Genomic DNA, 27,849 nt, shown 5'->3' with positions numbered 1-27,849 from the left:
GGTAGCTTGGCGGCAGGTATGCATTATGTATCACAGTTTGGTTTCTTCTTTGTTTCTTCTTCTTTTTCTTCTTATTATTGGTTGCTTCTTCTTCTTCTTCCTTTTCTTCTTCTGACTCGTTGATGACGGCTTCATTCAAAATTATACTTTTTTTCTTCTTCTTCTTCTTCTTCTTTTTCGATTTCTTCATAGATCATTTTTTAAGTGCTCATCATCAGCATCATCGATCACACCACCACTAACACTACCTCCATCCCCAGCGTATGCCAACGATGCGCTTTCGCCGATTTTTTGCCGGCACATTGACGAAGACGTAACATTTTCGCGACACGTTCGACGATCACGAAGAAGCGGCGAATTGTGGACAAGGTATCCAGGGTCTTGCCACGATCCATGCTTCCGGATAAAGGATAAACCTCTGTCCAAAGTGGACAAGCGAATACTAAGCCGGCTGCTGCTGGCAGCCCTCCACGAAGATTTGTAAGGTACAAACGATACGCGTAGATTGTGAACAGATGCGGTTACTTCTAGCTAAGAACTGCTGTACAGTGTTTGCCCTTCTCCGGTCACGACCGAGCGGTAAAAGCTATTCGTTTGCCCACTGGTCTCGAACGGAAAAGAACCATCGGTGGTGATGCATTAAAAGCATCGAAGCTTTCAATAGTTGCAAATGGTTTCATGGCTCATGGCATCACCACCACCGGGGACAAAGAGCAAGGGGGGGGGGGGGGGGAGGGAGAGCGACTCCGCAGGACGATCGAGACTGAAAGACTGTATTTTGGTAGCTCACTCTGTCAGTCGCAACGATGCAAGCGAAGTGCGGATTAGCCAGGAAGCTATTCTGGCCAGTTAAAAAAAAAAACAAAACAAAACACAAAAGAAGGTCTGGCATGTGTGTGAGGGCACCGTGTGACCTCGCCGCGCTCTGCTATACGGTGAGCTAGTAGAGGGGGGAGGGGTTTGGAATGATCACCTGTTTGAGAGACTTTGCACGTACCGGTGGTAAAAGGACTTTATCACGCTCACTTGCACTATTATTGCACAGTCACTAGCTGTCCTTGCTTCACTTGGAACTGGCATGGATTCACACATAAACACGCTCACGGAACTCACGCACACGCGACGCACAGAACCCCGTGCTCTGTGTCGCCCAAAATCAAGAAAGGGAATTCGTTCACAAGCACCTTACTTTCTTCTCACGTGGGCACACTTTCACTAACTTGGGCACACTTTTCCGCGAATTGAATGATTGTTTTTTACACGCACTCACACGCACTCACACGCACTTTCACTAGATAGCCGGCGTGCTCAACTTATAAGATGTATTGGAATGGTTTGTTCATCCTCTTACATCAACATCGGTTTAGTTGTTCGTTTCCAACTGAGTTTTCATCGTAGTTTTAGCACTTCACTACGTTGTTGCGTTTATTTCAAACGGCAAACTTCATCACCCACGAATCAATGTTTTTGTTTTGTTTTGTTTTGTTTTTTTTTTTCTTCAGCGTGTCGCAATTTTTCGTCGGCGCATTATTGCTGCTTCCTGGCTAGCGCCATTTTCTCAAACGGGCTCGTTGTGGTGACATACATATTTGGCCAGCTTCTTATAACAGCTCCACACAATTCGCCACCCACACTCATGCTCTACACACACACACACACTTCGCACTTTTTTTCTCCTCGTATGCTCGAGAAACACTGTGTTCCGTTTGTTGTTTTTTTTTTTTGCTGCGTTGTGTTGAGCGATTTGGATTCACACTTTACTTTACATCAGCTTATCCACTCAGCCCTCCAGTTTACTTCCTCTTCGGTATATTTCTTTCCGTGTAAGATTTTATCTACGCGTAACTACGCATTAAGCTTAACCCACATATTATTTATTTAGCTGTTTCACAGTTTGCGGTCGACTTTTCACTTCCTAACCATAGAGATCGGTGGTAGTTTTGGGCCCTCGACTGCTGCCGTTGTTGCGGCGCGCTGCGTCGAAGATGTTTTGGGGAGGGATGGTTGTTGTTTTGACCGCTGTTTTTTTTTTTTTTTGGTTTCCCCCTGGGGGCCGAAGAATGGCTTTTTGCAGTAGTAAAAAATTCCTCGAGTCGAAGGCAGCGTGTGGCCTAGCACGACTCGTCAAACGAAAGCTCGTCGGGGGGAGACACCAAAGCAAAATAACACACGCCAGCACGGCCAACTGACAACCCGGTGGTGCATCACCACTACTACCGCGCGTGCCGCACGTCCTTGTGCAGCGTTGTCGTTGTGGATCGGCGTGACGTGTGGGGGAATAACATGATTCAGGTGTTTGCTTCGTAATCACACATCCAAAAACAACACCAATTTGCTGTCCGTGGTTCGTTTTCGCGTCGAAATCAATCACGGCACCGGAATGTCGATCGATCATGCCACTGCACATATGACACTTATGCACACGCACACACACACACATGCACTTTAAGAAAGGGTTGGTTTCCTTTCGATGACGTTATGTATGGAAAAGTCTTTCGCTTTTATTATAACTGCAGCTAGGGGCGTGTAACGGGCGCGTAACCTAATCAATCGTCATTATCACATTCCGCCGGCTGATGCTGCAGTGGCTGCTTCTTGCGGCGCCGCTTGTTATTAACGTTAGCGGTAAGAGTAATTTCACATAATTTTTCACTCACGGGCACACGTGAACGCGGGTGCACGTTGGTACGCAACCTTTGAACGCAATTTGTTGAACGCTTGTTGCACTGCCGCTTCCAATCGCTAAGCACCAACGAGTACGCCGGCATGTTGCTGTTGATGATGCGAGGCTCCGATCGGTTGGCTTGTGTTCACCGAACATAGCTTGCCCGAGTGATCTGCTGGTATTCGGTGCGATCGTACACAGAGCAACCTACACGCGACCGAATCCTTCCTGCATGCCGATGGCGACCGATTGGTTTGCAATGCTTTACTCTCAATCTCTCTCTTCCTATTCTACTCGTTCCGAACCGGGATCCACTGTTGCAGGAGTAGTGGTTGACCCTTAAATCCGTATAATCGATGTGGGGGGACACCACTTGCCAGCTGGCGACAGATGAGAAGTGCGTACTTATCGTTGTAAGGCGTTTTACCTTACACACACACACTCTCTCTCTCTGTCTCTCGGATGATGATGATTACACGTTATGCAGAATATGTTGGTTGAATATTTATATTAGCTTTTATACAATGTTCTTATTACAAGAGTCCGCTTCTTTCCGCTTGATTTGCTTGATTCTTTGAAGCAAGAACACTTCACACACACTGTTTATATAGTCGTTTTATATAATTGTTTAGTGACCGGTGCCCTTAATGGGGCGCACCGAGCAAACGAAAGAGTTCGAACAGAAATGCATTGATAAGTTGATGTATGTATTATGCTTAAAACCAAGAACAACTTTTTTTTTTTTTGCTTTAACGTCGCAACACTGACTCGACGACGTTTCCGTCACCATCCAGACGACCGGCACTGGTGTTGGTGTGCTGCGGTGCTGGTAGGATGATCGTCAACTCTGTTCCGCTGATGATGGTGCTGCTGTTGTTTCGGAACATTCTTATTACTTCGTGCGTAGCTTAAGATCTTCGGAATACTACGTCCTTTTGTTTTGCAACACAGAGGATTTCTCACTGATACTACACAAACAACGGCTATGAGATGCTGTGCTGATGATGCTCACTCACTATCACACACACACACACGCACACGGCACACGGCACACTGGATTTCCTTTTTTTTTCTGGAGTGGTTAAATCCAATTCAACTATTGCTGTTCACGCTTGGTGTCGGTTTCAAGGATGTCTCCAATCGGGGGGGCTTTCCTTGTGCGCGCTTTGATGTTGTTATAGTTGGTAGTATATGCTACTACTGCTATGTGTAAGTGTGTGGGGATGTGCGTTTCGTTTGTTTTTTGTTGTTGTTGTTTTTGCAAGCTTCTGGTTTTCGTCTTCTCCCGAGTATACTGAGTGTAGATTGAGCTGAGTTTCGATTTCTGCTATGCTGTTATGCTGCTATTTATGTTGTATTTGCGCGCGCTTTTCTTTTTAACACACACGCACACTGTTGTAAACACTGTTTCGTTTTAGTATACGGCTTCTTTTCACAATTAACTGTGATCACTGTTGGGTTCGGTTTAGCTTTTTCTTCTTCTTCTTCTTCTATTGCTGCCTTCCGATCCTGGTACTGGTCCTGGTTGTCGAAAGAGATGGTATGGAAAATTTGTGTTTGTTTTTGTTGTTGTGAAATTTTTGCTTCAAATTTTGTTTTTTTTTTTTTCTTCTTCTTAAACTTCGTTTTTAGACTTTTGGTTTCGATCCGATTAAACTGGAGCGTTTCTTTTACAATTCTTTCCCCGAAAGGTGCCTTCACTGCACCGGTCCGAACCGTAAGAGAGCCGAGTTAGATGTGGTACTAGCGTTTCTGAGACCAACTGATAATATGAGGTGTAAAGTGTCCGACCAGCTCGACCAGAGATGCTACAACACTACTCGGGCCCGCACAATTCCTTACAGCCGGAACGCTGCTCCTATCTCACTCGCGCAACTAAACTTCTTGCACCCTCAAGCCGGTTCGCAGCAGTTCTCTTTCTCGAAGACAACGACCACGACAAACGATCCCGACGACGTCGGCGACGACGACTTTTAACCGAAGGCAAAAAGTAAGCTCGGAGGATGGTTTTCCGAAGACTTTGCGTGTTCCACCTTCGCTAATCGCACCCGCACCACCGTATCGTTTAGTCTTGGTGTTGTCCTGAGGAACAGAGCAGACCCGAGACGACTACCCTTCCAATATCTCCCGCCTTGTCCCCCCCCCCCTCCGCCCGAACACCCGGTACACTATCTATCTTCGGAATCCCTATCGTGCTATCCTAGTTCTGCTGCCTCTACTTTACGCCGCGTCCAAGATTCTTCACCAGAAATCCTTGAATGGAGTGGTGGGTGGGTGGACACTGGACTGTACCGGCGGAGAACACACACTCCGATGCTCAGTCGGTATGGAAGCGGATTGCACACTGAGCGATGTCTTCGTCTTGTTGCCGAACTTCTCCGAAGGAGATCCACCACAAACAGGCACACACACACACGCATACAAGGGTATGGCCGATAAGCAAGAACACCCTCGCACACGCGCGTGTCCTTCTGTGCGCGCAGCAGCATGAGATGCCGGGCATCAAAGAAGGAAGGAACGGACGGTGCGCCAAGAAGGGGTAAATATTTAGCCGAAGAAGAAAATTACACTAAATTTTATATAGAGAAAATTTCTCGAAGGGGTGGTTTTTATACCGTTCCCACCCGCCGCACTGCCCAACACCCGCTACACCCGGTTTGCTCCCATTCGTTCCCAAGTCGTTCCTTGCGTCCTTGTGCGGGGAGGCGCAGGAAGTTTGAAGAAATATATAATAATACATATAAAACGAGTGCCTCGGAGGTTGGGGAGTGCGCTATTACAGGTTGTTGCCGGGAAGCGCATGGACACAAGGTTGGAGGATGTTTCTTCTCTTGAGATATCCTCCAATTCGACAATTCTTCAAATCTGTCTTCTCCTTCAACAACTCTTGTCTCTCGTCTTTTTTTTTGTGTGTGTGAGTTCTCTCCTTCTTTCCAAATTCTGCATCTCTTTCTCCCTCTCTAGGACTTTGGTTTTTCAACTATTTTTCCAACTTTTTCAACAATCTCGACCACTTCTCCTATTTTGAAAATTGTTTCACTTTTTTTGTTTAATTGGTTCGTCTTGAAGAACTTATATTCTCCTTATGCGAATTGCTTTTTTTTTTCTTTGAGGCAAAGTTTATCCTAATTAACACATTTTTTGTACACTTTTCCACTAAAAAGCTATCACTTTCATAATTTTGCACAATGAAGTATATTTTTATTTTCGTTTTGTCGTGAGTGTTTTATCACAAGCACGTGTTTTAACGGTTCGAACCGGTACCCCCCACTGAACATGGTACGAAGCAAAAACCCCGGCTGCAGTTAAGCCGAAAAACACTGGCACTTTTGATTTTGCTTTTGCTCCTTATTTGATATCCTGCTCTCTATACAGCAAGCTTGGTTTGTTTTGTTTTAATCCTGCATTGTTGTTATTGTTTTTATTTATCCTCTTTTTTCCGTTTCGTCACTCTATTTGCTAGTTTTGTTTTGTTATTTGCGTTCAAACCGCGCGCAACCGAAGATGTTTTTAATTTTGCAGCAATCTCGTCCGACTTTTGGCTCACGACTAAACGACGACGACTTGAGAACCTGGGGAGCGCGCGCCAGCGTTCCTTCCTGTGTGCACGGACCGGGTAGTGTTGGCGGTGTTTTTTCCGGCGCTGTAGATTTTCCTCCTCGGACTCGTGTTTTCCAGCAGCAGGCGGTAGGAGAGTGTTAGGGAAAAAAGACGACGACGATGACGACTAGTGCATCTGTATTTGGGCGAACCCCGTTTGCCCAGGTCGTCCCTTTCCGTACCCTTTGCGTATATACGCATTTGTGCCCTATGGGATGGGAGGACACCTTTCGGGTCGCCTTCCGCGTTGTCTACTTGTGCCGAGGGGATTTTCTTGTCCTTTTTCCTCGCATTTTCCGCAACCGTCCAAATTGTGCTTGCTGGTGTTGGTGAGCTCCATCGAGCGAGCTCACCCGAAACGTCGACGAGTACATAACCTTCACCATTTGAGCCGCACGCGGAATCACTGGCACTCACCACGAGCAGCAGCAGCATCTTCGGGCTTTCATCCCGCCCGGCGAGTGGTGGTGCGAGTGGGAGTCGTATGGGTGAGAAGATACAAATATGTGGTTAAGCACACACACACACCGATACACTTTCTCACGTTAGCCGGCACGTCAGAGAAGGCCGAAGGGAGACCTAAGCTGCTCATGCGCGCTAGATGCAGCTCGTCGATTCACAACATCTAATGTACACCAACACAAACCACCACCACCACCACCACCATCACCAGAATCCCTTCCAACGGATCGGCAACTAACTCGGAAGGGCAGGCCATTCCCTCTCCCTAATCTACCCCCAGCCGAGGCTCACGGTTCGGATGTTGCCGTGGAAGGGAGAGAAAACTGGACCACGCACCCCTCCATTTTCGTCACGACACGCACACAAACGCGCGAGTTCTGCTATATACCGAAGCTTGCGACGACTTTCTCTTTCCCTTGCACGGGTGGAATTTGGTGTTCTGCTACTTTCACCGCTTCCTTGGCACCGTTCCTTATAGTGCTGCCGGATTGTAGTGCGTACAAGTTAGAATCACTAAAACTTTCTATTTTCTGCGCAGCTTCGTCCCTTCATTACCACCACCTTATGCCATGTACTTTCGGCCTCGTCTTGGTTTGGTCGCGGTGGAAAAAGGTGGAACTAAACTTTTCTTTGTTACTCTAAAGCAGTTTTCCGGCATTAGCATTAGCTTGCTCTCTCTATGTATTAGCAATTATCACCCATTCCATATGCTTCCGGGCGTTCGGCGAGAAGCGATTCGAGGTTCGGCTTTCAAAGGGGCACATTTGCTGTGCCGAACGTTTGCTCTCAGCATGAACTATTCGGGAGCCTTTTATTTCGCATTCTGACACCAATTCTTTTGCCACCGTTAGGCTACCAAATAGACGAAGTTCTCCTTCTGTCTTATGTTTAGTATGGCTTTTCTATTCATAGCATTAATGTAATTAATCATTTTCGTTTGTTGATCCGATATTGCGCCCACAACCTAGATACAGAGCGATGACTTCCCAATCGGGTTAAATGTGGATTCTTGAAGACAATCTTTAAAAGGCCACACTACATGATGCAATAAAGCGGTTGCCTTGACACACTAGTGAATTGTGGCAACTGGTTAACCTTGAACGCGATTAGGAAGGAAGGATTAACATTCAATAAACATTTTAGCAAAGAGCAACGTCTATGGAGCCGTTAGATTGGGCGGTCATATCCAAAACACTTTTGTGCGCAAATGTTGCTTGAAGTAGATAAATTAAATTTACAAAAGGTACACAAAAGGATCAAAGTTCATGCAAGCAGAAGAGGTCCAAATGTTTGAAGAACCATCTAGCTCACTAGACAAAGATACACGGCATTGTCAATAAAGCATTGTACCTTAAACTAGCGTTACCATTTAGCGAACATAACACTGATCCTTCATAATGTTTTGGGTTTTTTTTTTCTGCGGAACATTGCCCAACAACCCAGCTTTTTAAAAGCTTAAATCTTTCCTTAATAATTCTGTATCCGCATGTAACCTCTATTTACACATACCATACAAAATATTGAAGTTTGAAGATCGATTTGATAATTAATTCAGTACAAAAATACCGATTATTTGAAACACGATGACAGATTAAAAAGAATATTAAATAATTGAAAGCAATATTATAATAGAAATTAATTTAAGATTTAAGAAATTATTTAATAAGGCAAGATATAAATAATCCAAACGTGTATTTTTATTAATTTTCTGTTAAGAAAATAACAAAATATCAGACACGCGCTCTAAATCACCAGGCGTCTCCATCATGTTGAACGATCGCGCACCTGTGGTCGAGTAATAAAATAATTCTTCGTCACATTTTCTTCGTATCACCGTAAGATCAGAGACTAAATATTATACTGTATTTAATATAACTGATAAGTAATGATTTAAAGCATTAAAAAAATCTTACCTAAGCAAAAGGTTATCTGTTTACTCCTTTGTCTGGAACATTTGAGTCACGCGGTTGCAGCCAGAGAAGGTACAACAAATGGCACAACTAAACGGTACGTAAATCAGGCACATACACGTTAAATCAATAAAGCAAACCAACCAATATGGAAGATTAAACCAAAAGGAAAACGCTCACACTTCACAAACTCCACCCGGCAGCAGCCACACGTTTGATCAGAGCCGTTTGTTGTGGGAATTTATTATTCAGATCTATTTCGTTGTCTTGCGTTAAGAATTGATCGTCGGCGTACGCGATCGTGGCTCTACGGTGACGCACACACACACACACACACACACCCACGCTGTCTTATTTCAGCCTCCCGTGAAGATCCCATAAAAAAGTTGGCAGTTGATCCTTTTTTCGTTGTATCACATGTGCTCACATACGGGTGAAAATATTCGGACATTCACCACAAAGATATTTATTAAACTTGATTTTGGTCATAATAATTCACTGAACAGAATTACGGGGCTGATTGAATACAACACTCTCGATGATTGCATTGTAGCATTGTATCGCTTCCATGAAGAAAAAGCATTAAAAAACATCTCATCGTTGTCGAGCAGTTGTCGTCGAGATGGTCGTCGGAAGGATTGCTTCAGTTGACAATTATTCCATCTTGAGCTTTAGTCTCCAGGGAGGCACATTGTAAAATGCTGGTATGTTTGTAGCATTCAATGTCACAATTAGTGCGACCCAAAGTAGACTTTGGACCTTGGATGATCCTTCGGAGGCTCTTCTATCCATGCAAAAGACATGCTTTGGCCTCGATCATACTGCTGCGGTTGGTAATCACGAGCGTATGCGTATACACACACACACACACCTTCAATTCACTGTTTAAGATGCGATTTATGGATATCCAAAGTATTCAGCACAGTACAACACACACACAACCACATCCAACCAAGGAGCTAAAAAACTGAGGAGCTAGCTAATCCCAAACGAAACACGACGTTCAATGTCTTGACGAACACTTGCACACGCGCGCACACGTTGTAGCAACTGGTTCGCGGGCGGTCAACACTTTCCCACCGACAATGAACGCCTTGGACGCGAAAACTTGGGAGGTGTTTTGTTTTGTTTTTTTCTTTTCCGCATCAACGACTAACGGCTGGACTGCACCACTTCACAGCAAATGTAATTTGGGAGTGTTCTTTTGAATTTCACATCTTCCAAGACACGGATTCCACGCACAAACACACACCGACATGGGAGGGAATTAGAATTTCGTTTCCTCTCAGCACCAGAACTTTAACTGCAAGACTTTCCGCCGAGATGCAGGACGAGACAGCTGGCCAAAAGGGTTGGGTATTCCAAAAAGCTGGGGTCCTTAATTTTCATCGTTTGCCAAACTAGAGCGCGCTTTCCGAACCTGGATGTTTCGCGAACTTTAACGGTCTAAAATGTTGTGGTTGTTGTTGGTTATTTTTGTTTTCTTTGCTGCCAGTATAATTGCGTTTGTCACAACGGGAGGGGCCCGAATCCTTAAGAGACATTAGTGTTCGAGAGACCAGTTTAAAAGGTGAGAAAGTTTTGTTTGATTGATTTACTTATAATGGAAAAAATAAGAAATTTGACGCCGGTATTTTGGCATCGCGCGACGAACGGCGATAACACGCGTATTAACAACGACGCTAGAACAGCGTGACTGAGCGTCATTATGCGCTGGAAAAAGAAACACTGACCGCTGGGGTAATTACATACACACGTACATGGTCCACAACGTCCATATGCACATACAGGCGCACACACACACACGCACGCACACAAACACACATACATATAGCAGCAGCAGCAGCATCAGCACCCGGGGACAGCAATCGAATTCGAAAAACCGGTCCAAATGGCCAAGTGCGAGAGAGAAAAAAATAAAAAGCTGACATAAGGGGGATGATATAGAACCGAACATCCGCCGTTGTCGTCCATCTCTCACCGTCCGGACCCCCCGGATGGTGCGATGATGGCCAAACGAAACGGCACGAACAGCGATAGCGAAAAACCCTGACGGTGTAGCGGGAAAAAAAACAAAAAATAACACACACACACATACAGGCATACATACATATCGAGCAATGCCCACCAACCCACCCACCGAGTGTGTCCAGGTTACTCTGGGCGATCCGCGGCGTGCGCGAAAAAAAAAGCATAATGCGGGCCACAGCAAGAAAAACCATCGGAGGACCAAAGCGGAAAAAATGGACACCCCCCCGCCTGCCACTCGATCGTCCACGGGAGTAGCAGCGCAGGCAATACACCAAAACTCCGGTACTCGTCGTTGTCGTCGTCGTCGTCGTCGTGTGAAAGTGAACGGGGGCGCTACAGAGAGAACAAAATAAATAGCAAAAAACAAAAAAATCAACGAAAAACGAAGTGAAAAATGTTGCATCCGCGAGGAGACACACATATCGGGGGAACGGCACACACAGTACACCGAGCCCGAACAGAACAGTATCGAACTGGAAATATACCTCCGGCTCAACAGCGGCCACCCATACAGCCGTATTCGCTCACGCATGTATACACACCGGGGCTCAGTAGCCGCGCGGGATCCGAAATTCCCGCATCGCTCAGGCAAGCCACGTTTACTCTCCTGTTTGTGTGCGTGTGTGTGTGTGCGTGACTGTATGTGTGTTGCCCCGGAGGTGGGTGGATGGATGGCGGCATTCCAGTTTTTTATTCCATTTTGGGTAGCATTTTTTTTTTGTCTTGTTTCCCAACCCGTTGTTGTATGTGTCCTTTCTCCTGTTTTGGGGTGGGCATATGTATGTGCCGATATTGAGCTAGCCTGGCTCCCCGTGCTCTAATGCCCAGCTGGCTGATCATCCATCCCTGCGTGCGTTGATGTCGAAAGCAAATAATCAAACGCACAAGGAGAAAAAAAATCCCGAAATCTTTACCTCCGATCCTTGGAGCGGTTGGCAGGAAGGGGTGGAAGGGTACAAAAAAAAAATGGAGAGCTCCAGAAAAAAAGCCCACCGTTGTCCTTCTATATGTGTGCATTCTCTAGCAGCACATCAATCGAGTTCGAGCGGCTTTCCTAGCAGCGGCCGCAGCATCGAAAGCCGAAATTCGACCGTTCACGAAACACCCGTAAATGTATGTGTGCTTCGAGGAGGAGATCCTGATCCCGTAGTGATCCTACCTCCCCTCTCCCCCTCCTCCCCCCCTCTCCTGGTTTGAAAAACCCAGAAAAAACGCGCGCGAATTTCCAAAACCCAACAACAAACCCACCCAACTCACGCGAACACAACGATGCAACGGTGGGAAAAAAGCAGGTCCTTCTCCTACAACATTTTTGTGTCGTGTTGCTTTTGTTGGAGTAATTTTTTGCTTTCCTCTGCACCAACCAATGCTTTGGCTGCTGCTCCGTAATTCTATTTCTCCCCCCCTGGCTCCCAGCAGTGAAGAAGGGGTCCTAACTGCAGCAGCTTAACTCATCGTGTGCATAGGCAACGGTCGTCGATCCGCTCCAACACAATTGGCACCACACCACTACACCGTGATGTTTGTATGTACCGGTGCAGCTTTTGTATCTGCACAGCTGCATGCTTGTAGGGTGTCTGTGTTGGTGAATGCACATATAAATTTCCCACAACAATACATAGAGAAAAAAAAAAACAACATTCGATTTTACCGATTTCCAATACTGCGACATGAGCGCGAGTGATCGGAAAGCCTGGGGTTTGGCGGCGTGAACGTCACCAGGAAACCGTATATTAGGCATCGACGATCATCAGCCCACCATTTCCAACTACCAGCTGCAAACCCACCATCCGAACATGGATCGCGAAATGCATTTTTTGTTGCAGAAATACACGAGAAATGCATCAGCAGTTCAGTTCGGAGTTTTTTCTTGAAGTGTGTGTGTGTTTTTTTTTTTTTGCCAAGAGGGTCCTAAAAGTGAAAATATAGAAAAAAAAATTGGGGAAAAGTTTTGTTCGGTAAAAATTTGTCAACTTTCTGACAAGCTTTGCTGCCTTAAAATCTCAGCCTCAGAAATACGGTGCGAATCGGGACGCGAATGCACCCTGGTCGATGCACATTCGATGTAGGCGGTTGGGTTGGGTGGGTGGTACGATGCATCGTTGCACCAGTTAGTTTCGCTTTCTATGTACTTTTCTACGCACATCCAAAAACTAAAAAAAAAGGTGCATTTTAATTCTATGCAATTCAGACGCATGGATATCTGGCGGTGGCACAACGCAAACCGAAACAAGGAATTACTAGGAATGAGGAAAAGTATACAAAAAAAAACCGCTCTCTCCCTCACTCGCTGTAAAGAACTCAACTCAGTAGTGCAAAAAAGAGAAAGACAGAGAAAGAGAGAGAGAAAACGGTAGACAAACAAAGATGGAACACACGGGAAGGGCGAAGGACTCGGCGAATGCAGTTTTTCCTCTTAGTCGACCAAACTTTCGATCCACCCTACACCACACAACAGTTGCAGCAGCTCCAAACTGCTGCTGCTGCTGCTGCCCGGGAGCGAAAGTGCACAAGAAAAATGGGAAAAATTGCATTTTTCTGTTTACTTTACCACCGTGCGATGCCGCCCATGCTCGCATCCTTCACCTGGGTCCACTGGTTCGTGTGTCTTTGAACGTCCACACGCCCACGTCATCATTACCGACAACGATATCTATCAATCGCGGGTTGTATACGCTCTCTCGTGCTGCTGCAATGCATTTCGGCAAAGGCTTACCCGGGCGCGGTTGAGAAAGTTGGTAAGCATGGTCGAACGACGGTGATGCCGGCCTACCAAAGCAGGCAGCCAAGGTTAGGCAGGCAGGGCGGACGCTCTGATGCGGGTGGCAGTAGCCGCGAATGTATAAGCGGAAAACTTCTTCTATTGCAGCGCTGCAGTCTCGGCACAAAAAAAAAAAAAAATCAAACCTCCAATTGTGGAGAATGGATTGGGGATGGATGTGCATCGCTCGCATCAATGTCTGCGTTTCGCTTCTGGCTTACGTGCTTGGCTCAATGCTGCCGGTTGCCTGCATGTAACCAGCCATTCCTGGTGTCCTTCCACTCGCTTCCCACCGTACCTTGCCGTGCACACACGAGTGCAACGAGTCGAGTGGGCAGCACACGGGTCTGCAAAAAAAAGCCTCGCGGCAGGTTCGGGCAGGACTTTGTTGTTCCCGTTAGTTTTGGATTTTCCCCGGGTTCCAAGTGATTCCCGCTACTGCTGTGTGTTTTATTTGTTTTTTTTTATTAATACTTTTTTTGTGCTGCTCCCCAAACCTCATCACTTATGCCTTGGTTCAACCTTTACTTTGTGTGTCCCGTCGATACTGCGCTAACTGAGGTGAGGTCGCGCGCGCTGCTGTTGCTGTTGCTGCTACAAGATGAATCCGGATTGGAGCAGATCCGGAGGAGGAAAATCTACGGTACAGCAGCAAAAAGCAAACAAAAATGTAAAAACAAAAAACAAAACTGCAACACACCAAACTCCGAGGGAGTGCAAGGGCCCGTAATGTAACGAAGTGCTTCGGACTCGGCAGTGGTACAGGAGCTCGATGGGTTTGCAATGAAATTCACGGGACGGGAAAAATAAAAATCACATTTCCACATCCAACTGAAATATGGTCGATTTTTTGTCTCTAGCTCTCCTCCCTCCCGTAAGGTTGCTTCACATTGAAGTACACACTTCAAGGAAGCAAAGATAATGAAGGATTACTGACTAGGTACCGGATACTGGTCGAAGAACTGGCGAAACAAGGGGGGGGGGAGAAAAACTGGAAACGATGCACTGAACGATGCAACTTAAAAACTCGAACCCGAAAGGTAGCGGACGCTATGCTGGATCCGCAAAGGATCAATTAAAGAGAGAGATCACAAAGGACTACCATGCCCACAACCCGTTGGGCAAGTCATTTTTTGTTCTGGGGTGAAGCAGTGCCTTTCTCGAACTTGCACTCGCCAAATTATCTTACATGAATTATTAAAAAAACCGATGCTTCAACAACTAAATGAATAACTTTTGGGAGGAAATAATCCACACTCAAAAGGCTCCAACAAACAACGGCGGATGGGTGCCTAAGATTATTCTTTTCTATACTATTCGCAATGCAACCATTGCGCGCACAAGGGGTTTTTGCTTTTCCGTATGCTCACGCCGTATGAAAGGGTTTTCTCGAATGCAAAGAAATAACCGGGTATCGTAGGGCACGCTTTATAGGGATGACCGAAATACATAACCACGGTGAGGCAGTAGCGGAAAGGCGACTTTACGATCGCCGCAGCGTTAAGAACAGCACTTTGACCAAACGTGGCTGGTTCGTACAGTACGTGTGGACCACCTTGGCCTGGCCTGGTCAGTAAGGTTCAGAGTTTAACAAACCAACAGTTCCTTCTTATACTTGGCGCTTGAATTGAAAGCAAATCAATTTATATGGAGTAAGGCTTTCTGTTTTTTTGTGGTATTACAAAATAAATTGTCGACTATTCCATGAGTGATACTCTCTCGACTGTTCCGAGATTTTTTCAAGACTCAGGACGATACTCTACTATAACAGGATAATGAGAAGAAATTTACTCGAACAGATCCTCAAAATAATAATACCTTCTATGACAACAAGTGGGATTTTTTGTACTTGCTGTAAGATATATTAATTCGTTACAATAATTTTTTATTATTCATCAAGATTGAATGCAAAATATTACAAAAAAAAACAGATTTAAAAGGCTTCTTGTAAAGAAATTGAAAAATGTGAATTTACCATAAAACTTAAAAAAATAATTAATCAGCGTTTGCTGAGAGGCGTTAGATTAATTTGAATTCGCAATTGGTAACAGTACAGTTCGGTACGAGCTTCGAGTTTTGGAGGCGGCTCAGTGGTGTAGTCGACAGCGGCGTCGGTCTTTCAAACGGCAGGACCGGGGTTCAAATCCCATCCGGGACCGCGTCCCCCCGTAGTGAGGTCTGATTAAACAACTACGCGTGGTATCTATCTATCGGCAGTCTAGGAAAGCTATTTCGATGGCCGGCATGACCTTAGAGATCGTTAAGCCAAGAAGAAGAACAGTTTCGATGGTGGCATCACACACCGCAAGGCCGCCTATTATGAATCCTGGTCGGATCAGCTTCCCGTACAAAGGGATTGGCGATCCAACTACTACGGGTTAATTTAGTCAAGGCACACCACTTTAGGAGGCTGTATAAAGTCAGTAAATTTTAACACAAGTTACTTGGTTTTCGACGGCATTTTGCATTTGCGATAACCATAAAACCACTTTTCGTGAGACACGTTTACTAAAGCTCAAGTTTCGAGCTTTGCTTTACACTTGCTTGGTAATTCTGCTTTCAGTTTCAGTTCAGAAACAGCTTTCTGCCACGTACAAGTTACACGAGATAAATTCGCACATATTTCATTTAATTTCTTTTACAGTGCTTTTCTGTAGGGTTTATTCTTACTACGAATAATAGAAGAGGTTCTGTTATATTTCTATTCTTATTTATTTACTCAATAATCCATAATTATATGATATCGATGTTCATTTATTCATCGTTTATTTTCGACGAACAATTTTAAAACACTCAGCACAAAGTTGAGATTGTTCGGGACAGCTTGAACAATATGTAAACGATCATTTAACAGTTGCACGTGCCATTGAGCGGTCCATGTTTTGTCGCTTATTGTTGTAGCATCTTTTCGTCATAATTTTTTCCCATCAGTGACATGACGGTTGACTAAAACAAGCTGCTCTTGTTGCGGACCGAAATTTGTTGTATTTTTGACGAGTATTTGTAACAATTCAGAAGCAATAATCTCTCTAAATTCTCTTATGCTGATGTTTTTCTTTGTTTCTGTTTTAAAAACGGAGGTTCCCTAAAAAAACGCGATTTTTAGCCTAGATTCCTCGTAAATGCTATCGTTTTAAAGCGTAATTCGGTGGCCTGTCGGGCAGTTCAGTGGACATTTATAGTGGCAGTCATCGTGTTAAGTAAGCTCGTAGTTATGTGTATCTTCGTCTTCTTGACTTAACGTCCTACTAGATCACGGCAGCCATCGAATGGTCTACTAGACTTGTTGATATCACGTAGTTGTATACCCAGACCTCAATAACGGAGGATGAGATGTGGACCTCAGTCCTCTACTACCGGGCTGGCCCTTATGAAGTTACGGATAAGAATATTAATTTATCAAAATTTGCTTTACAATAGTTATTAGTGTGGTCATTGCATAAAAGTTGGCCATACGATTTGAACCATCAGAGGTTGCGACCTTAATACAACGGACGAGCTCAAGACCAATGTTTCTAAAGGTTTTTCCAAGCTAGATAATTAGCATTAGATGTAACTATACAATAATTCATCATACAAGTTAGGATAGGTCATCAAAGTTATGAATTTAGAACCTATAATTATTTGAATAATTCTCACAGATCAATGAACACCACAGAACCGAAATGCTATACAAAGAAACTTACGTTGTACGTACCACAGTCAATTTATCCCAGTTATAACGCTTCCATTTCTAGGTCAAACAAAATGTTACATGTGCCGTCAAAAAAGACGAAGAAAGTATAATAATATATATCTTTTTTTTGCACAATAAAGAGGAAGTATGCATAAGTGAATAAATATAATCGATGATTAACTTTAAGAACCACAACTGCCATGTGGGTGTGTTCGATTATTGATTGAGCATTTACAATGAGCAATTATGTAAGGCCGATTAAGAGTGGCGATGATGTACCAGGTAACGACTGGCTTCCCCATTTACTGCCACGCGGCGGCTAGCCACTCACTATCAACGCCGCCCGGTTCCGAAAGGAAACATGCATCAGTAATCGAGGTCGATAAATTTCGAACCCTGTTTATAATTTTTTGGAAGTTTATTTTTCAACAATCCCGTGAACACATGATGCGTCAACATGCGTCCCTTGCTGCCCACGCTGCTGCCTGTGGCGGCCGTTGGCCTTGGAACGTACGGTCTACTAGTACCTTCGACTGTGAACGGATTTTCCGTTGTCAGATTGCCAGTTTGCCAGGCGCGGAGCAAACGGACGGGTGCTGGTGAGAGCAAATTTTTGGGAGACGATCGTCCCGGCAGTCCGTCCGAGTTTTTGGCTGGTTTTGTTTTGATTCCTCCTGACTGAGGCGCATTTTCCCGTGGAGTGCGCGTACCGCATCATGTGCATTGAATTCATTCATTTTATTTTCGGCAACCAGAACCGTGGTGTGTTAGTAAAACGAGAGCTTATCATTAACCTATAATCATTCGGCTGAGTACCCGAAAAACCGGCCCGGGATGGTGGTTAATGCTGTGCTTTTTTTGTTTTCGTTTTTTTTTTTGGTTGTTTTTATTTTGCTCCCGTCCCGTACATTTTACTCGCTTTTGTTTGTCATCAGCGTTTGGATTTTACGTTGGTTTTTCGCATTTTTCGGAAGTTTTTTTTTTATTTTTTAGTTTTACCGAAAACGATTGCACCTTCCGCTGTGCCGTTGGGCACCGTAACTGGGGGGATGATTATGTTTTTCGACCACCTCTCAACCGGCGCGTGTACCATTTCGTCTCTCGTCACCACAGAATGGTTGTGGAATCATGTGAAACCCGCTGGGAAAATTGGGCAATGATTCAATTATTAACTGCTTTTTCGCACATCGACACTACGGTCGGGCGTGTGTGTTCTTGCTTTCCCTTTAGCGTTTTGGGGCGGCGGGACCACATTGCAGCCACGACGAAAACATATGTTTTCTCAACCCGGGAAAGCCGGTCCGTTCCTGGAGCTCTCTGTTCACGTGCGAGTGAATCGTAACGCGAATGCTAGAGTGGGACATTTGTTTGCTTCCCTAGCGGGACGCCAGGCAGGGAACCCGTCGGAGAAGCAGAGAGGCACCATTACCACCAGATCAGATCAGAAACCGGGCCATGTGCATATTTTTGGCAACTTTTAATTTTCACGGTCACAGCCATTCTGGAGGTCGTTGATGTCTCTCGTGCAAGGGTTTTTTTTGTTGTTGCTGTGTTTGTTCTGGCACGCTTGCTATTTGCTTTTTTATTTTCTTATTTTGACTGTTTACCGAGTGGGTAAACCAGGGAACATAATTGGGACAATCCAACATATCCGTAATGTGTTGAATGAGTAGTCTACGGTTTACTACTGCCGGTGTGCCCATCATGCGCTCGTCTCTCGACGGTTCCTAACGGCGGCGGCGGAATGGTGGTGACGGGACAGTAAGGGTTTGTGTGTTTGTGCGCCCAGATTACGTCACTGTTAAGGTCACACATACACACACACACGCGCTCGGGTGGAGTGTATGGGTTGGGAAGTGTGTTCCGACTTTTCGTTAATGAAACCACGCGGTGTAGGTGTTGGTTGCATTTTGTAAAAAAAAAAAGGAAGTGACGCAAAGGGTTGGATGTGCTCTGCAGGACGAACCAACAAATTGACAGCGTTTATGTGGAGCATGGCCAACACGGAAAAGAGCTAAAAAAAAAGTCAGACAAACAAAACTAAAAAAATTACATTCCATTGATATTGGCGGGAAACAGAGTCGATGTGTGTGTGTGTGAGAGAGAGAGAGAGAGTCGTTGTCTGCTTGTCGTAATGTGGGATTGTAAATCAGCTTCTGACCCAGCAATCAACAGGTCTAATGCTAACACATGCCGACAGAATGGTTCAAATTGCATTTAAAGCGCATTGTAATGATCATTGAAGCAATATTGAATTTTGCGCTGTAAATGCAATTGACGGCAACAATGTTTGCTAGGTGTGAAATTGTATTCCAACCATGTAATCAGTGTGCGAATCCTGACGCAACACTGGCATATACATTGAAGATAAATTATGGATTTTAATGGTATTATAAATTATGCGTCGAAATACAATCATTTCTAACCAACAGTGAATCTAACAGCTGTACGAACGATGAAATGAAGGGACATAAAAATCCCATAGGTATTGGTGGCACACTACTACACGTCAGGACTTCTTCTTCTTCTTCTTATTGGATTAACGACCTGTAAGGTCATGCCTGCCATCGAAATGGCTTTCTAGAATGCCGATAGATACCACGTAGTTAGTTAGTCAGTCCTCAATATGGGGGGACGGTCCGGATGGGATTCGAACCCCGGTCCTGCCATTTGAAGACCAGCGCCGTTGTCGCCTATACCACCTGGCCGCCCCAGGACTAGACAATCCGAACCGTTCCTCCTAAGTAAGGACGGGTCATCCGGTTACTTGGCATCAATAATCCTAGGAAGTCATTATATTACTCACATGATCTAATTGTGAGGTCAAGTTGAAAAAAAGTATAAAATGTTACATAAGATTTTTGTATAAAAACAATTTATGCTTCTTACTGCATTGGTTTGTAGAACAGATAAGAAATGGCTCACCGGTAATGAATTCGTTCGTATGACTGATCTTTCGAGTTCGTAAAGTCAATATAGGAGAAGAGAGCGTGATTGTAGTGTAATAATTAGCTTGGAAACGTATAAATGACATTAAGACTCTTAATATGAATGTTCCTGTTGAAGAATGAGATTCCTTAGACGGTAAGGCCTGTTGACTATAAAGTATTTATTTTTATTTGATTTATTATTAAGTAGACAATACGGTGCAAGCCGTCATACTTCAATTTAAAAAATATATTTTACTTCTACTTGGCTTAACGACCTCTATGGTCATACCGGCCATCGAAAAGGTTTTACAGGCTGCCGATACCACGTAGTTGGCTAGTCAGGCCTCACTACGGGGGGACGGTCTGGATGGGATATGAACCGCGGTCCTGCCATTCGAAGACCGGCGATGCTGTCGCCTACACAACCAAGCCACCCCTTATATATTATAAGCTACTATGAAGTATGGTAAAGGAAGTGATAAAGAAGTGAAAGAAGACGGTATAACAATACAGAGGAAACAGTGTGCCAGGGACCTAGGCGTCTTGCTTGACACGAGGCTTTCCGTTAAGGATCAGATCGATCACGTTGTGGCTAGCAGCAGTAGGGTGCTTGGACTAGTCTTCCATCTGGCCCGTGAGTTACAAGACGCAACATGCATCAAGGTTATCTGTTGCTATCTGGTTCGTTCGTTGCTGGAACTCCATACCATGCAAACATGGTATGGAGGCCTAGCGCTGTCCTCTACGTCCCAGCCAGGTCACTTCGTGCTCGAGCGATGCTAGCTGTTGCAGAACGTCGAACGGCATTCGGCTGTTCTGACAAGGTTTGCGTATGTGACGTGCTTTTAACGCTGTCAGCGGTTCTTCGGTGGAAGATTTCTCCAACCGTGTTTCCGTTCATGCGTCTTATCCTTTATTGTAACATACATGATGCATCTACCGTTGTTTTTCTGTTTTGTGTAACACTTGTAAAAATTGTAAAAGCTATCGAGAGGGCATATTTGTCCCTCGATTAATATCATAAATAACAAATAACAAAATAGGAGCCTTTAATGATCGAGCCCTGTAAACGACGTGGTCAGTTGGTAGTAATTGTGTACGAGAAAGAACATTGTCTCCTTCACTTCGTCAACTGGTAGTGTCCCAGTTTCTTCACACGATCTTTGAGGAAATTTGAGGAAACAGTATCGAAATTTTTGAACTCCATAAGTATCTCTTTTTACTAAATTCTACCAATTGTTCACCATTTCTGTGTTTGGACAACGAATAGGTTTCTTTTGTGGAGTGATGCCGCTTCCGCTCTGTTTTGAGCTACTCTCGCTTCACCTTCTCGTACGCTCTACAGTATCAAACCAATTGATAATCGAGATCATTCGAATACTGCATGAGATAGGTTCTAAATGTAAAATCATGAAAACCTTTCATGATTTGACCTCCTTACAGGTACACCCTAGCACTCAAGCTAATTTAAATCGTGCCAGCTTACCAGGATCCTGCACTTCCCGGTTTAGAGTAGACACCTTGTAAAGAGAACAAACCAAGTCTATCCTCGATAGTCTTCGCAGGACAGCAATTGCCAGCATTTTTGTGGAAAAGCATTGGAACAGCAACCATTTGTATACTGACGGATCCTCATCAGAGCAGGGCATCGGTTTTGGCGTATATAACATTGTATCTGAGACATATTTCCAACTACGCCAGCCATGCTCGATATATGTAGTGGAGCTCGCCGCGATCTTTTACGGCTTGTTGATAATAAGTGCTTGTCCTCCAGATGAATATTTTATATTCTCTGATAGTTTAAGCGCTGTTGAAGCAATAAAATCTGTGAAGGCTGTTAAGAGCCCGGACTACTTCGTAAAAGAAATATTAAAGGTCTTAAGTTCGTTGTTTGATAAATCATTCCGTATATCTCTTGTTTGGCTGCCTGCACATTGCGGTATCTTTGGCAATGAAAAGGCAGACCAATTGGCCAAAAAGGGTGCTTCGCAAGGGTCCTTTTTCGACAGGCTTATCCTACCTCACGAGTACATGTGTGCCCCACAGTCTCTCTGCTTGGCTCAGTGGCAGAGTTTGTGGGACACCGATGAGCTCGGGAGGTTTCTATATTCGATCACTCCCCAAGTGTCCTTGAAGTGTTCATTCGAATGATGTCTAGGCTTAGGCCCTCGGATATCACGACATAGATCATCTTCTATGGTCTTGTGTGGAATAAGATGCTGCTCGACCCGCCTTGTTAGACACAGTCCGGGGCATTGGAAAGTTGCCAAACACTCCAATTCGGGATCTGCTGGGAGACTGTGACGAGGTCTACCGTGATCCCTTTCCTCCCCAGCTAAAGGGGATCGAAATGGAAAACGATCAAGACCCCTGCTATCATACACGAATTCACGCATGGATAACTGCACACAGCGACAAAACGCCCACACTTACCCGGGATAAGGTGCCTGCTCACGAAAAGACCCTGGCTACGAACATGACTTTGGCTTTGGATGACTTTGGAATATTAAGCAACGGAACAACCGAGCACACCCGAGATATGGTGCCCTTTCACGTCTCGGAGAATGAAATGTCTCCCAGCTAAGATGAAAGGAGTATCGCACTTTTAAGCGATACAGCCTGGCCGTCATTTATGAATAAAACAAAACGAATAGGTTTCTGAATGTACATTCCGACCACAAATTTTATGAAAAATGCGATTAATTTTTTGGATAAATTAGGGGAAACTTTTGGTGAATTATTTTCAAAGATTACAAAAACCTTTGAAAATCATACAAAAAGAGATACAGAAACACACAAACAGAAAAAAAACATCTTCTTCACGTTTTGATGACAATATAAGAAATATTTATTCTGTACCTTTGTAGCAAACTGTTCTAGTTTTTAATAGACAAACTTATACTTATACAGCGGCTCATATCAATGTGTATTTGTGTTTTTATTTTCACATTCACACGACTCGTGTGTGACTTGAACAACATTTACATAATTAAGCCATTCTCGTGCTGCTCCTAATAAACAGCTTAAGATCAAATCGATGGTACACATCACACGGATGTGCGGCCCTTACAAACCAACTGCTCTACGGCAAGTTTTTTAACGACTAAGCGCAACAAACCATCGAAGAAGCTCCTTTTCACGTACTGCAACACACAGCGCGTTTAGCGCGTTTCGCTGCTTCTCTCACGGCTCGGCAACGAAGAACGCCTTTGACGGGACACAGTGTAATCGTCTCTCCTGACCCATGAGACTTTTGCATGAACCGACCCGACAGGCGCGGCTCTGAAGCGTGGCCGCCATCGTCGTCGTCGTCGTTATGCTCTCGCATCGTAATCTTTTTAATTTACTTTTCAAAGACAAGCAAACGGTTCATTTGACTGCTGCTGCCAGAGGACCAATGGGTTGAGGACATGTGAAACGTTGCGTTCACCTTATGGAGTTGTGTGTGTCGGAGGGGGGGGGGGGGGGGGGCAAATCTGGGAGTGGCAGATAATTAGAAACGATATGCTAATAAGCCCACCGTGTGCATGTGTTTATTCGTGTCGACGGTGGCCTAAAAGTGAGAGTGACTTCGGTGAATGACTTCTGAATTTTAGCCTATCCTTGCGGGACGGTTCGTCGGCTTAACGTTTCCGTACGAGACGCTGTGACGAGTTGAAGAAGGTTTAAAAAAAAGTCACTCATTAAAAGCGTTCGTCGTTGTGATGGGCTAGGTATGGGTCGGTCGTAAAGAAATAAAAAGAAATGAATAGATTAAGGACGCAGCTCAGCCTCGGTCATCATTGTCGGTGCCAATGGGACGGAAAATGTCGACAGGACAATCGTACAACACAGCATAGCTACCCGGACCTGGTTGTGATGATTGTCTTATTCTTTGCTGGAAATCCTTTTGTCAGTTTCACCAAACCCCCCCGGAGGGTGGCAGAGACAGGGTTGAGACACCGATCGGAGGTAGGGGGAAAACCATTATTCTTTGCTAGAGGTTTTGACCAGAGGCTATCTCGAACGGAAGTTATTTGAAATTTATTGACTCGACCCTGCAGGAAACCAGATGCTTTCCGTAGTTTACCGGGCCTGCTAATTCCGCTACCGACGCGTTCCATCTCACCCATGGTGATCTGGGCGAGTTTTGTATGTGTGTGTGTCATTGTTTCACAAAATCCAGTACCTACTGTTGATTTCTTGCCATTCTTTCCAGCAATAGACATTCAGTTACGTAAGCAACCTCACAGCCACATACACACAAATGTACACGCATGATACCAAGCAGCGTACGAGTCAGGAAGTGGTCGGCTGATACCGAGGCTCACGCTTACGGCACTATCTTAATGCTGATTTGATCCGTTTTAATTACCTTTTTCCCTGACAACGTATATCAACCCTTCCCTTTTTATCCCGATCGCTACCGTAAACTGAAGCATCATCGGAGTGTGTGTGTGTAGGAGGAAACAAATACACCCTTCCCACACATTGTCGTTGCCGCGAATTCCACACTTTGGGTAGGTTCACAGCTTCCTTTGGCGTAGTTTTGGCGTATATGCTCTTGAAACGTATCACCTTTTGACCGAAGGTGGCGGCGAACGGTCGAAGGTTGCCTACCCCCACCGGGTTGCACCCGTGCCACTCGCCCGTAAGGCTACTTTTCTCGTTTTACTTTCGCTGTAAGGACTCTTATCTTTATTGCTGTGATTGTTACCCTTGCGACAACAGTGGGCCGTGTGTTTTTGACACCAATCGATAGGCTTGAAGAAGTAGTGTTTAAAGAAAACTGTCAATTTAGTTTCCACACCGAGAAATCCTTCCATATCTGGATGCTAGAGGTGGTGCGCAAAGGTGTAGAGTAGAAGTTTTGTAACAAAGTTCGTACACTACTTCTGCTCTTAGTCCTACGCCTATAGATTTTTCGATAAGCATCTCGACTGCTTTTGTCTCGGATAATACATGTATGTTGCTGACGAGTACATTGTTTAATTTAACTTGGAACAATCGAAAACGAAACACAAGCAACAAACATTAAATTAACCTACGAAAAAACAATGCGTGGGAATGCTTTCATTAACTAACGAGGTCTTCTCCATCTCGGACAAAATCTTTTACAAGTTATCAGAGCAGTGCCAAAACTCTTACTGGGTAAAGTTTTACACTTTAAAACTATGCGGCTCAATGGAATTATCTGCAATTTACAGTCCCGGGAAAAAGTATCAGAATGGCTATGACTTACATCACATATCAATTAAAGGTGGATGTAAAGCGCATAGGGCTTCGCCTTACAAAAAAGTCCCTAGTGCCAAGGAGGTAATGTTTTATCAGGCGCTGACGAAAGACGATTAAAAGCTCGAAACCATACGTGGGCTGCTACATATATTTCTGGCCTAGGCAAAAAGAATTTTTGCCAGATGCAGTCTGATATTTTTATTCGAAAGTTTAACACTTTTGAGCATAATCACACTCACAACGTTTTGACGTACGACCCATCATTTGTGTTGTTTACATTGACTTGAACAAATCAGCTTTGCAAAAAAAAAAAAAATTGAATTGACTCTTGAACATTTTTACGCGATCATTTTTAACAACTCCAACGTGAACTATCAAGGCAAGATTGAATCGTGGCCGACGCTCGTTTAATGTCGAATTTTGAGAAAGTCGTCAAAAACAGCCGCTGTGCCTGAGAACATTAATACCGTTCGAGATCTAATTGCTCAGGATCTTTAGCCGACATACCGTGAGATAGAGGCACCTTTGGGCACTTCTTCCACCAGCATAAACACTAATTGGCACATAACAGGTTGGCTGATAAGTCCCCGGTCTGACACATAGAATGCGCCGCTAGTATTAAATGCATATTATTTTTATATAGCACCAACCTTCAAATGATTCGTGTCAAAATTTGACGTCTGTATGTCAATTAGTTTGTGAGACAGAACGTCTTTTGTCAAGCAACTTTTGGTTGCTTGACGAATGAAAAAAGAACGAAGAAGAAAAAAGTGTTGTTCCACCAAGACAACGCACCGTGCCACAAGTCATTGAGAACGATGGCAAAAATTCATGAATTGGGCTTCGAATTGCTTCCCCACCTACCGTATTCTACAGATCTGGCCCCCAGCGACTTTTTCTTGTTCTCAGACCTCAAAAGGATGCTCGCAGGGAAAAAATTTGGCTGCAATGAAGAGGTGGTCGCCGAAACTGAGGCCTATTTTGTGGCAAAACCGAAGGAGTACTACCAAAATGGTATCACAAATTTGGAAGGTCGTTATAATCGTTGTATCGCTCTTGAAGGGAACTATGTTGAATAATAAAAACGAATATTGACAAAAAAATGTGGGGACTTATCAGCCAACCTGTTACACCTGGCCGTAAAAAAAAAGTTGTCTTTTTATCCCGCACATGTTAATAATCGGTCAAAAAAAGGCTCGTGTTGATTGGTGAAAGGAAATATTGAAAAGATACGTTTATGGTGCTTCAAAAGATGTTGATAAGATAGTCACAGGTGAAGATCGACCGTGTGGGTCTTTAACCTCGAGCCAAATCCAACGAAAGTTATCCGTAGAAGAAGCACTTCGAAGCGTTTCTTTGGCAAAACTGGTCATGTAGTGACTGTAGGACATTTGAAGACACTTGAATAACTTAGGACGATCAATTCTGAATGGTACACCACAGTTTGTTTGCCAGAAGTCTTCGGAGAAATTCGAAAAACGAACAACAGAATCACCATGACCATGACGAGCTCTCAAACATCGGCTCAAACCATCAAACCTTGAATTGATGGGTCATCCGCCCTTTAGTCCTGACTTGGCACCCGGTGACTTCTTTTCATTCGCGCGCATCAAGAAGAAAGTGCGTGGTCAATGATTTTTGTCCCCCGGAAGATGCTGTATAAGCGTTTAAATTCCACGTTTTGGAGGTATCTCAATCAGAGTGCAAAAAGTGCATCGACAGTTGGTTTGAGCGCATGCAAAAATGTATTAATCGTGCTGGAGAAAACCTCGAAAAAGAATAAAACAATTTTTGATGATAAAAAATTGCATTTTCAATATAAGCCAGAAATATAAATAACAGCTTACGTTTTCTAAAACTTGGTTGGTTATTTCGTTAGTTTATAAACACTGTGAGCCATTAGACTTCATTCATCTCGTACATATTTCGTGCGAATTTCCCATTTAAAAACGAAATTAATTTAAATCTAGATCCTCTAGGATCGTAACTGGCAACTTTGTCGATGGCAGAATGTCTGGTTTCGATTCTGCAGTAATTTTACAAGGTTATTGTGATTGTCGGCTCCTTGCGTTTTGCTGGCGTCAGGGTCGCCAGCGACAACATTAGATCACTGAACCAATTGAACAAGGTTTGGACGACGTGTAGTTGTGACTGGCGGCTCTACTGTTGGCAGAATGCGTGAGTTGGATGCTACTGTAGCTTCACAAAGTTGTAGTGGCTTTCGAACTCTTGCGTTCTGCCGATGGTGGGGCCACCTACCACAACATTTAAATGCTTGCAACGAGATGGAGTGGCGAATCACCACAAAGTATCCGGAACAAAGAGCCAAAGTGTCCACGGCACGTTGCTCCAAAGAGGCGACAACCCCTTAGTAGACATAGAGAGGACAACTTTAGAACCACAACTGGCAGCAACAACATCCACAACACAGCTGATAAGGTGATAAGGTGCACTTGAAGAGGGAGAAGGAAATGTCTACTCTCAAAATAGGATATAAGTTTAATGAACTGTAAAGCTTGATATAAGATTAGATTTTAAGGAATACGGCCTAGCCGTCATTACGAAATAAAAAATAAAAAACCTAGATCCTGGCATACGAT

General features: G+C 44.3%; 1 protein-coding gene across 4 annotated transcripts in view; it reads right to left on the bottom strand.

Annotated features, from left to right (window-relative positions):
* The window catches only part of LOC126556637 (homeobox protein prospero), a 97,926-nt gene that overhangs the window by 61,828 nt on the left and 8,249 nt on the right, over positions 1-27,849 (bottom strand). The window contains exon 1 of one of the 4 annotated variants that reach the window (XM_050212024.1): positions 8,641-8,738. The exons of 1 other annotated variant lie outside the window; for it this stretch is intronic. The gene's annotated coding sequence lies outside the window, so the exon portion shown is untranslated. Of the gene's footprint in view, positions 1-997; positions 1,099-8,640; positions 8,739-27,849 lie in introns of those variants that run through there. 2 more of the 4 variants (XM_050212023.1, XM_050212025.1) reach the window with 2 other exon arrangements.

The sequence above is a fragment of the Anopheles maculipalpis genome, chromosome 2RL (genome assembly GCF_943734695.1).
Source record: "Anopheles maculipalpis chromosome 2RL, idAnoMacuDA_375_x, whole genome shotgun sequence".
Classification (NCBI taxonomy): Eukaryota; Metazoa; Arthropoda; class Insecta; order Diptera; family Culicidae; genus Anopheles; species Anopheles maculipalpis.
Note: the sequence above shows the minus strand (reverse complement) of the source record. Positions and strands in the feature narration are given on the sequence as shown.